Here is an 11,952-nt window from a genome sequence, read left to right on the forward strand (position 1 = left end):
GTTCCGCTGTTGCATATGGACAAATATGTCCTTAGGCTTTACTCATAGTATTCATGGCGAAGGTTGAATCTTCTTCGTTAAATTGTTATATGGTTGGAATCGGGAAATGCTACATGTAGTAAATTCTAAAATGTCTTGAATAATTTGATACTTGGCAATTGTTGTGCTCATGTTTAAGCTCTTGCATCATATACTTTGCACCCATTAATGAAGAAACACCTAGAGCTTGCTAAATTTGGTTTGCATATTTGGTCTCTCTAAAGTCTAGATAATTTCTAGTATTGAGTTTGAACAACAAGGAAGACGGTGTAGAGTCTTATAATGTTTACAATATGTCTTTTATGTGAGTTTTGCTGCACCGGTTCATCCTTGTGTTTGTTTCAAATAACCTTGCTAGCCTAAACCTTGTATCGAGAGGGAATACTTCTCATGCATCCAAAATCCTTGAGCCAACCACTATGCCATTTGTGTCCACCATACCTACCTACTACATGGTATTTCTCCGCCATTCCAAAGTAAATTGCTTGAGTGCTACCTTTAAAATTTCCATTCTTTACCTTTGCAATATATAGCTCATGGGACAAATAGCTTAACTATTGTGGTATTGAATATGTACTTATGCACTTTATCTCTTATTAAGTTGCTTGTTGTGCGATAACCATGTTTTCTGGGGACGCCATCAACTACTCTTTGTTGAATATCATGTGAGTTGCTATGCATGTCCGTCTTGTCTGAAGTAAGAGAGATCTACCACTTTAATGGTTAGAGCATGCATATTGTTAGAGAAGAACATTGAGCCGCTAACTAAAGCCATGAATCATGGTGGAAGTTTCAGTTTTGGACATATATCCTCAATCTCATATGAGAATACTAATTGTTGCTACATGCTTATGCATTAAAGAGGAGTCCATTATACTGTTGTCCATGTTGTCCTGGTATGGATGTCTAAGTTGAGAATAATCAAAAGCGAGAAATCCAAAATGCGAGCTTTCTCCTTAGACCTTTGTAGAGGCGGCATGGAGGTACCCCATTGTGACACTTGGTTAAAACATGTGTATTGCGATGATCCGGTAGTCCAAACTAATTAGGACAAGGTGCGGGCACTATTAGTATACTATGCATGAGGCTTGCAACTTGTAAGATATAATTTACATAATACATATGCTTTATTACTACCGTTGACAAAATTGTTTCTTGTTTTCAAAATAAAAGCTCTAGCACAAATATAGCAATCGATGCTTTCCTCTTTGAAGGACCTTTCTTTTACTTTTATGTTGAGTCGGTTCACCTATTTCTCTCCACCTCAAGAAGCAAACACTTGTGTGAACTGTGCATTGATTCCTACATACTTGCATATTGCACTTGTTATATTACTCTATGTTGACAATTATCCATGAGATATACATGTTATAAGTTGAAAGCAACCGCTGAAACTTAATCTTCCTTTGTGTTGCTTCAATACCTTTACTTTGAATCATTGCTTTATGAGTTAACTCTTATGCAAGACTTATTGATGCTTGTCTTGAAGTGGTATTCATGAAAAGTCTTTGCTTTATGATTCATTTGTTTACTCATGTCATTACCATTGTTTTGATCGCTGCATTCATTACATATGTTTACAATAGTATGATCAAGGTTATGATGGCATGTCACTCCAGAAATTATCTTTGTTATAGTTTACACGCTCGGGACGAGCGAGAACTAAGCTTGGGGATGCCGATACGTCTCGACGTATCGATAATTTCTTATGTTCCATGCCACATTATTGATGATATCTACATGTTTTATACACATTATATGTCGTATTTATGCATTTTCCGGCACTAACCTATTAACGAGATGCCGAAGAGCCAGTTGTTGTTTTCTGCTGTTTTTGGTTTCAGAAATCCTAGTAAAGAAATATTCTCGAAATTGGACGAAATCAACACCCAGGGTCCTATTTTGCCACGAAGCTTCTAGAAGACCGAAGGGAAGACGAAGTGGGGCCACGGGGCGCCGCCACACTAGGGCGGCGCGGCCCTGCTGTGTGGGGCCCCCGTGACCCCTCTGACTCCGCCCTTCCGCCTACTTAAGGTCTTCGTCGCGAAACCCCGATGCGAGAGCCACGATACGGAAAACCTTATCGAGACGCCGCCGCCGCCAATCCCATCTCGGGGATTCGGAGATCACCTCCGGCACCCTGCCGGAGAGGGGAATCATCTCCCGGAGGAATCTTCACCGCCATGGTCGCCTCCGGAGTGATGAGTGAGTAGTTCACCCCTGGACTATGGGTCCATAGCAGTAGCTAGATGGTTGTCTTCTCCTCATGTGCTTCATTGTAGGATCTTGTGAGCTGCCTAACATGATCAAGATCATCTATCCGTAATTCTATATGTTGTGTTTGTCGGGATCCGATGGATAGAGAATACTATGTTATGTTGATTATCAATCTATTACCTATGTGTTGTTTATGATCTTGCATGCTCTCCGTTATTAGTAGAGGCTCGGCCAAGTTTTTGCTCTTAACTCTAAGAGGGAGTATTTATGCTCGATAGTGGGTTCATGTCTCCGTGAATCGGGGAGTGATGAGAAACCTCTAAGGTTATGGATGTACTTGTTGCCACTAGGGATAAAACATTGATGCTATGTCCTAGGATGTAGTTATTGATTACATTGCGCACCATACTTAATGCAATTGTCCGTTGTTTTGCAACTTAATATCGGAAGGGGTTCGGATGATAACTCTGAAGGTGGACTTTTTAGGCATAAATGCATGTTGGATAGCGGTCTATGTACTTTGTCGTAATGCCCAATTAAATCTCACAATATTCATCATGTCATGTATGTGCATTGTTATGCCCTCTCTATTTGTCAATTGCTCGATCGTAATTTGTTCACCCAACATGCTATCTTATGGGAGAGACACCTCTAGTGAACTGTGGACCCCGGTCCATTCTTTACATCTGAAATAAAAATCTGCTGCTATTGTTCTTTACTGTTCTTGCAAACAATCATCATCCACACTATACATCTAATCCTTTGTTACAGCAAGCCGGTGAGATTGACAACCTCATTGTTTCGTTGGGGCAAAGTACTTTGGTTGTGTTGTGCAGGTTCCACGTTGGCGCCGGAATCTCTGGTGTTGCGCCGCACTACATCCCGCCGCCATCAACCTTCAACGTGCTTCTTGGCTCCTCCTGGTTTGATAAACCTTGGTTTCTTTCTGAGGGAAAACTTGCTGCTGTGCGCATCATACCTTCCTCTTGGGGTTCCCAACGAACGTGTGAGTTACACGCCATCATCAATCTCACCGGCTTGCTGTGACAAAGGATTAGATGTATAGTGTGGATGATGATTGTTTGCAAAGAACAGTAAAGAACAATAGCAGCAGATTTGTATTTCAGATGTAAGAATGGACCGGGGTCCACAGTTCACTAGAGGTGTCTCTCCCATAAGATAAATAGCATGTTGGGTGAACAAATTACAGTCGGGCAATTGACAAATAGAGAGGGCATGACAATGCACATACATGATATGATGAATATTGTGAGATTTAATTGGGCATTACGACAAAGTACATAGACCGCTATCCAGCATGCAAATATGCCTAAAAAGTCCACCTTCAGAGTTATCATCCGAACCCCTTCCGGTATTAAGTTGCAAAACAACGAGACAATTGCATTAAGTATGGTGCGTAATGTAATCAATAACTACATCCTCGGACATAGCATCAATGTTTTATCCCTAGTGGCAACGAAGACATCCACAACCTTAGAACTTTACGTCACATCGTCCCGATTTAATGGAGGCATGAACCCACTATCGAGCATAAATACTCCCTCTTGGAGTTAAGAGTAAAAACTTGGCCGAGCCTCTACTAATAACGGAGAGCATGCAAGATCATAAACAACACATAGGTAATAGATTGATAATCAACATAACATAGTATTCTCTATCCATCGGATCCCGACAAACACAACATATAGAATTACGGATAGATGATCTTGATCATGTTAGGCAGCTCACAAGATCCGACAATGAAGCACATGAGGAGAAGACAACCATCTAGCTACTGCTATGGACCCATAGTCCAGGGGTGAACTACTCACTCATCACTCCGGAGGCGACCATGGCGGTGAAGAGTCCTCCGGGAGATGAATCCCCTCTCCGGCAGGGTGCCGAGGTGATCTCCGGAATCCCCGAGATGGGATTGGCAGCGGCGGCGTCTCGGTAAGGTTTTCCGTATCGTGGCTCTCGTCTCCGGGGGTTTCGCGACGAAGGCTTTAAGTAGGCGGAAGGGCAACGCGGGGGGCCACACGAGGGCCCCACACGCCGAGGCCGCGCGGCCAAGGGCCGGGCTGCGCCGCCCTGCCTGTGTCGGCGCCTCGTGGCCCCACTTCCTTTCCCCTCGGTCTTCCGGAAGCTTCGTGCAAAAATAGGAACTCGGGCGTTGATTTCGTCCAATTCCGAGAATATTTCCTTTGTAGGATTTACTGAAACCAAAAACGATAGAAAACAACGAATCGGCTCTTCGGCATCTCGTTAATAGGTTAGTGCCGGAAAATGCATAAATACGACATATAATGTGTATAAAACATGTAGATATCATCAATAATGTGGCATGGAACATAAGAAATTATCGATACGTCGGAGACGTATCAGCATCCCCAAGCTTAGTTCTCGCTCGTCCCGAGCAGGTAAACGATAACAAAGATAATTTCTGGAGTGACATGCCATCATAACCTTGATCATACTATTGTAAACATATGTAATGAATGCAGCGATCAAAACAATGGTAATGACATGAGTAAACAACTGAATCATAAAGCAAAGACTTTTCATGAATAGTACTTCAAGACAAGCATCAATAAGTCTTGCATAAGAGTTAACTCATAAAGCAATAAATCAAAGTAAAGGTATTGAAGCAACACAAAGGAAGATTAAGTTTCAGCAGTTTCTTTCAACTTGTAACATGTATATCTCATGGATAATTGTCAATGTAAAGTAATATAACAAGTGCAATATGCAAGTATGTAGGAATCAATGCACAGTTCACACAAGTGTTTGCTTCTTGAGGTGGAGAGAGATAGGTGAACTGACTCAACATAAAAGTAAAAGAAAGGTCCTTCAAAGAGGAAAGCATCAATTGCTATATTTGTGCTAGAGCTTTGGTTTTGAAAACAAGAAACAATTTTGTCAACGGTAGTAATAAAGCATATGTATCATGTAAATTATATCTTACAAGTTGCAAGCCTCATGCATAGTATACTAATAGTGCCCGCACCTTGTCCTAATTAGCTTGGACTACGGGATCATCGCAATGCACATGTTTTAACCAAGTGTCACAAAGGGGTACCTCCATGCCGCTTGTACAAAGGTCTAAGGAGAAAGCTCGCATTTTGGATTTCTCGCTTTTGATTATTCTCAACTTAGACATCCATACCGGGACAACATAGACAACAGATAATGGACTCCTCTTTAATGCATAAGCATGTGGCAACAATTAGTGTTCTCATATGAGATTGAGGATATATGTCCAAAACTGAAACTTCCACCATGATTCATGGCTTTAGTTAGCGGCCCAATGTTCTTCTCTAACAATATGCATGCTCTAACCATTAAAGTGGTAGATCTCCCTTACTTCGGACAAGACGGACATGCATAGCAACTCACATGATATTCAACAAAGAGTAATTGATGGCGTCCCCGAGAACATGGTTATCGCACAACGAGCAACTTAATAAGAGATAAAGTGCATAAGTACATATTCAATACCACAATAGTTTTTAAGCTATTTGTCCCATGAGCTATATATTGCAAAGGTAAAGAATGGAAATTTTAAAGGTAGCACTCAAGCAATTTACTTTGGAATGGTGGAGAAATACCATGTAGTAGGTAGGTATGGTGGACACAAATGGCATAGTGGTTGGCTCAAGGATTTTGGATGCATGAGAAGTATTCCCTCTCGATACAAGGTTTAGGCTAGCAAGGTTATTTGAAACAAACATAAGGATGAACCGGTGCAGCAAAACTCACATAAAAGACATATTGTAAACATTATAAGACTCTACACCGTCTTCCTTGTTGTTCAAAACTCAATACTAGAAATTATCTAGACTTTAGAGAGACCAAATATGCAAACCAAATTTAGCAAGCTCTAGGTGTTTCTTCATTAATGGGTGCAAAGTATATGATGCAAGAGCTTAAACATGAGCACAACAATTGCCAAGTATCAAATTATTCAAGACATTTTAGAATTACTACATGTAGCATTTCCCGATTCCAACCATATAACAATTTAACGAAGAAGATTCAACCTTCGCCATGAATACTATGAGTAAAGCCTAAGGACATATTTGTCCATATGCAACAGCGGAGCGTGTCTCTCTCCCACACAATGAATGCTAGGATCCATTTTATTCAAACAAAAACAAAAACAAAAACAAACCGACGCTCCAAGCAAAGTACATAAGATGTGATGGAATAAAAATATAGTTTCAGGGGAGGAACCTGATAATAGTTATCGATGAAGAAGGGGATGCCTTGGGCATCCCCAAGCTTAGACGCTTGAGTCTTCTTAAAATATGCAGGGGTGAACCACCGGGGCATCCCCAAGCTTAGAGCTTTCACTCTCCTTGATCATATCGTATCATCCTCCTCTCTTGATCCTTGAAAACTTCCTCCACACCAAACTCAAAACAACTCATTAGAGGGTTAGTGCATAATAAAAATTAATATGTTCAGAGGTGACACAATCATTCTAAACACTTCTGGACATTGCATAAAGCTACTGGACATTAATGGAACAAAGAAATTCATCCACCATAGCAAAAGAGGCAATGCGAAATAAAAGGCAGAATCTGTCAAAACAGAACAGTCCGTAAAGATGGATTTTATTGAGGCACCAGACTTGCTCAAATGAAAATGCCCAAATTGAATGAAAGTTGCGTACATATATGAGGATCACGCACGTAAATTGGCATATTTTTCTGAGCTACCTACAGAGAGGCAGGTCGAAATTAGTGACAGCAAAGAAATTTGTTACTGCACAGTAATCCAAATCTAGTATGAACCTTACTATCAACAACTTTACTTGGCACAACAAAGCACAAAACTAAGATAAGGAGAGGTTGCTACAGTAGTAAACAACTTCCAAGACTCAAATATAAAACAAAAATACTGTAGTAAAAACATGGGTTGTCTCCCATAAGCGCTTTTCTTTAACGCCTTTCAGCTAGGCGCGTAAAGTGTATATCAAGTGTTGTCAAGAGACGAAGTATCAACATCATAACTTGTTCTAATAATATAATCAAAAGGTAACTTCATTCTCTTTCTAGGGAAGTGTTCCATACCTTTCTTGAGAGGAAATTGATATTTAATATTACCTTCCTTCATATCAATGGTAGCACGAACAGTTCGAAGAAAAGGTCTTCCCAATATAATGGGACAAGATGCATTGCATTCAATATCCAAGACAACAAAATCAACGGGGACAAGGTTATTGTTAACGGTAATGCGAACATTATCAACTCTCCCCAAAGGTTTCTTTATAGCATTATCAACAAGATTAACATCCAAATAACAGTTTTTCAATGGTGGCAAGTCAAGCATATTATAAATTTTCTTAGGCATAACGGAAATACTTGCACCAAGATCACATAAAGCATTACAATCAAAGTCATTGAACTTCATCTTAATGATGGGCTCCCAACCATCCTCTAGCTTTATAGGAATAGAAGTTTCAAGTTTTAGTTTCTCTTCTCTAGCTTTTATGAGAGCATTTGTAATATGTTTTGTGAAAGCCAAGTTTATAGCACTAGCATTGGGACTCTTAGCAAGTTTTTGTAAGAACTTTATAACTTCAGAGATGTGGCGAGTCATCAAAATCCAAACCATTACAATCTGAAGCAATGGGATCATCATCCCCAATGTTGGAAAAAATTTCAGCAGTTTTATCACAGGCAATTTCAGCAGTTTTAGCAGTTTCAGGCAATTTTGCAGGCTTTGCATTAGAAGTGGAAACATTGCCAACACCAATTATTTCACCATTGATAGTAGGAGGTGCAGCAACATGTGGAACATTAGCATTGCTAGTGGTGGTGATAGTCCAAACTTTAGCTACATTATTCTCTTTAGCTAGTTTTTCATTTTCTTCTCTTTCCCACCTAGCATGCAATTCGGCCATCAATCTTATATTCTCATTAATTCTAACTTTGATGGCATTTGCTGTAGTAACAATTTTATTTTCAATATCCTCAGGTTTAGCAGCCATTTTATTAATTAAAGAAGATTGTGACGCGGACATGTATGAGATTCGGTTTTCAGCATTTGCAAGTTTAGTTTGCAACCCAGAAATCTCCATATTCAGATTTTCAAGTTGATTTCCTATATTCTTCAATAAGGTAGATTGTTCATTCATAGTTTTAGTAGACAATTTGTTTTGCTCATATTGTGATTGCATAAAGCTCTTGGTGGATCTTTCAATTTCTAACATCTTTTCCTCATTAGGTGAAACATATCTACCATAAGAGTTACCATTAGCAGGATATGGCCTAGAATTTTGAGCAACCAATGAAGCTAACGGAACATTATTAGGATCAACATTAGTCCTATCATTCACAAGCATAGACATAATAGCATCAATCTTATCACTCAAGGAAGAGGTTTCTTCGACAGTATTTACCTTCTTACCTTGTGGAGCTCTTTCCGTGTGCCATTCAGAGTAATTATCAAGGAGCTTTGTTGCTTCACCAAGAGTGATGGACATAAAGGTACCTCCAGCAGCTGAATCCAATAGGTTCCGCGAAGAAAAGTTCAGTCCAGCATAAAAGGTTTGGATGATCATCCAAGTAGTCAGTCCATGGGTTGGGCAATTTTTAACCAGAGATTTCATTCTTTCCCAAGCCTGTGCAACATGCTCATTATCTAATTGTTTAAAATTCATTATGCTACTCCTCAAAGATATAATTTTAGCAGGGGGATAATATCTACCAATAAAAGCATCCTTGCATTTAGTCCATGAATCAATACTATTCTTAGGCAGAGATAGCAACCAATCTTTAGCTCTTCCTCTTAATGAGAAAGGAAACAATTTTAATTTTATAATGTCACCATCTACATCTTTATACTTTTGCATTTCACACAATTCAACAAAATTATTGAGATGGGCAGCGAGCATCATCAGTACTAACACTGGAAAATTGCTCTCGCATAACAAGATTCCAGTAAAGCAGGTTTAATTTCAAAGAATTCTGCTGTAGTAGCAGGTGGAGCAATAGGTGTGCATAGGAAATCATTATTATTTGTGGTTGTGAAGTCACACAACTTAGTATTTTCAGGAGTAGCCATTTTAGCAGTAGTAAATAAAGCAAACTAGATAAAATAAATGCAAGTAACTAATTTTTTTGTGTTTTTGATATAGAGTGCAAGACAAGTAAATAAAGTAAAGCTAGCAACTAATTTTTTTGTGTTTTGATATAATGCAGCAAAAAAAGTAGTAAATAAAATAAAGCAAGACAAAAACAAAGTAAAGAGATTGGATTGTGGAGACTCCCCTTGCAGCGTGTCTTCATCTCCCCGGCAACGGCGCCAGAAAAAGAGCTTGATGCGCGTACAGCACGCGTCCGTTGGGAACCCCAAGAGGAAGGTGTGATGCGCACAGCGGCAAGTTTTCCCTCAAAAAGAAACCAAGGTTTATCGAACCAGGAGGAGCCAAGAAGCACGTTGAAGGTTGATGGTGGCGGGATGTAGTGCGGCGCAACACCAGAGATTCCGGCGCCAACGTGGAACCTGCACAACACAACCAAAGTAATTTGCCCCAACGAAACAGTGAGGTTGTCAATCTCACCGGCTTGCTGTAACAAAGGATTAAATGTATAGTGTGGATGATGATTGTTTGCAAAGAACAGTAAAGAACAATAGCAGCAGATTTGTATTTCAGATGTAAGAATGGACCGGGGTCCACAGTTCACTAGAGGTGTCTCTCCCATAAGATAAATAGCATGTTGGGTGAACAAATTACAGTCGGGCAATTGACAAATAGAGAGGGCATGACAATGCACATACATGATATGATGAATATTGTGAGATTTAATTGGGCATTACGACAAAGTACATAGACCGCTATCCAGCATGCATCTATGCCTAAAAAGTCCACCTTCGAGTTATCATCCGAACCCCTTCCGGTATTAAGTTGCAAAACAACAGACAATTGCATTAAGTATGGTGCATAATGTAATCAATAACTACATCCTCGGACATAGCATCAATGTTTTATCCCTAGTGGCAACAAGCACATCCACAACCTTAGAACTTTCTCGTCATCTGTCCCGGATTTAATGGAGGCATGAACCCACTATCGAGCATAAATACTCCCTCTTGGAGTTAAGAGTAAAAACTTGGCCAGAGCCTCTACTAATAACGGAGAGCATGCAAGATCATAAACAACACATAGGTAATAGATTGATAATCAACATAACATAGTATTCTCTATCCATCGGATCCCGACAAACACAACATATAGAATTACGGATAGATGATCTTGATCATGTTAGGCAGCTCACAAGATCCGACAATGAAGCACATGAGGAGAAGACAACCATCTAGCTACTGCTATGGACCCATAGTCCAGGGTGAACTACTCACTCATCACTCCGGAGGCGACCATGGCGGTGAAGAGTCCTCCGGGAGATGAATCCCCTCTCCGGCAGGGTGCCGGAGGTGATCTCCAGAATCCCCCGAGATGGGATTGGCGGCGGCGGCGTCTCTGGAAGGTTTTCCGTATCGTGGCTCTCCGTCCTGGGGGTTTCGCGACGAAGGCTTTAAGTAGGCGGAAGGGCAACGCGGGGGGCCACACTGTCAACACCAGGATTTTTAAGTCCAGATGCCTATTATGCCATTCCTCGCAATCCCAGGAATATTGTTTTTGCGAGACATAATAGATTGATATCACAACACATCATTCATTACAACACATAATCGTCTTACAAATAAAGGATCACATGATCCAGTCTCATTACAATAATAGAAGTTCTATTTATTCATTACATAACACATAGCGGAAGCGAAATAGCGTAGTAGTAGTCCATCTATTCCACGAGCAACCGTTGACGTCGGGAGTGATCCTAGTTGTCGTAGACGTCATGCTCGTCCTTCTTCCGGTTCCGGTACTCCTCTTCATAGTCTGGCCATTTGAATAGCCAGGGACACAGCCATGAGTACTTTAAAGTACTCGCAAACTAATACTAAGGTAAATACTATCAACTATAGTAAAGGGGGTTCTAAGCTCTAGTTTCATTTGCATAAAGACAATTTTATTTCATAAACACTTTAATAATCAAAACCTCTTCATTCGACTAACTTACTCAAGTGGGAACATTAGTGTCATTCCCACAACTCAGTTGTGATTCAAAGTCAAAGTCACCTTTCAATTCAAATCACAAGTCACCATTCATATTTTTAGAAAAGTTCAATATGGCCTTTCCAACTATCCATAACCGCGGACGCGGCTATTCGAATAGGTTTAACTCTGCAGAGGTTGTACACTTGTGCCACAACAATTGCAATAGTTCGTCAGGGGTAACTGGCCCTGATTTATCGTACGCGGTACGCGAACTACCAATCCTAACCTTTCATTTACATACTCTAGTATAGGCACCTCTCCCCATGAGCTTGGCCTCCCAGTGAAGACACGCGGTCAGCCTGGGAACTGCACAGGGCTTGGGCCGGACATTCACCTCATTTCACGTCATTTCACATCATTCCTTTTGTAGAGGCAGCCTCCAGCATAACCCCGATGATGCTTGTTCAGAGGGAACCCATACTAAAATACATAAGTTTCCAGCTAAGCCTTACCCAGATTCAGGTATTGTGGGGGTACTTGTAAAATTGGAATGGTATCGCATCCGAACCCAACCATCAGATTTTGGTAAAATTCACCAAGTCATTCACCAGTCATATTCACCTTCAAAATCT

This window comes from Lolium rigidum, chromosome 1 (assembly GCF_022539505.1).
Source record: "Lolium rigidum isolate FL_2022 chromosome 1, APGP_CSIRO_Lrig_0.1, whole genome shotgun sequence".
NCBI classification, from domain to species: Eukaryota; Viridiplantae; Streptophyta; class Magnoliopsida; order Poales; family Poaceae; genus Lolium; species Lolium rigidum.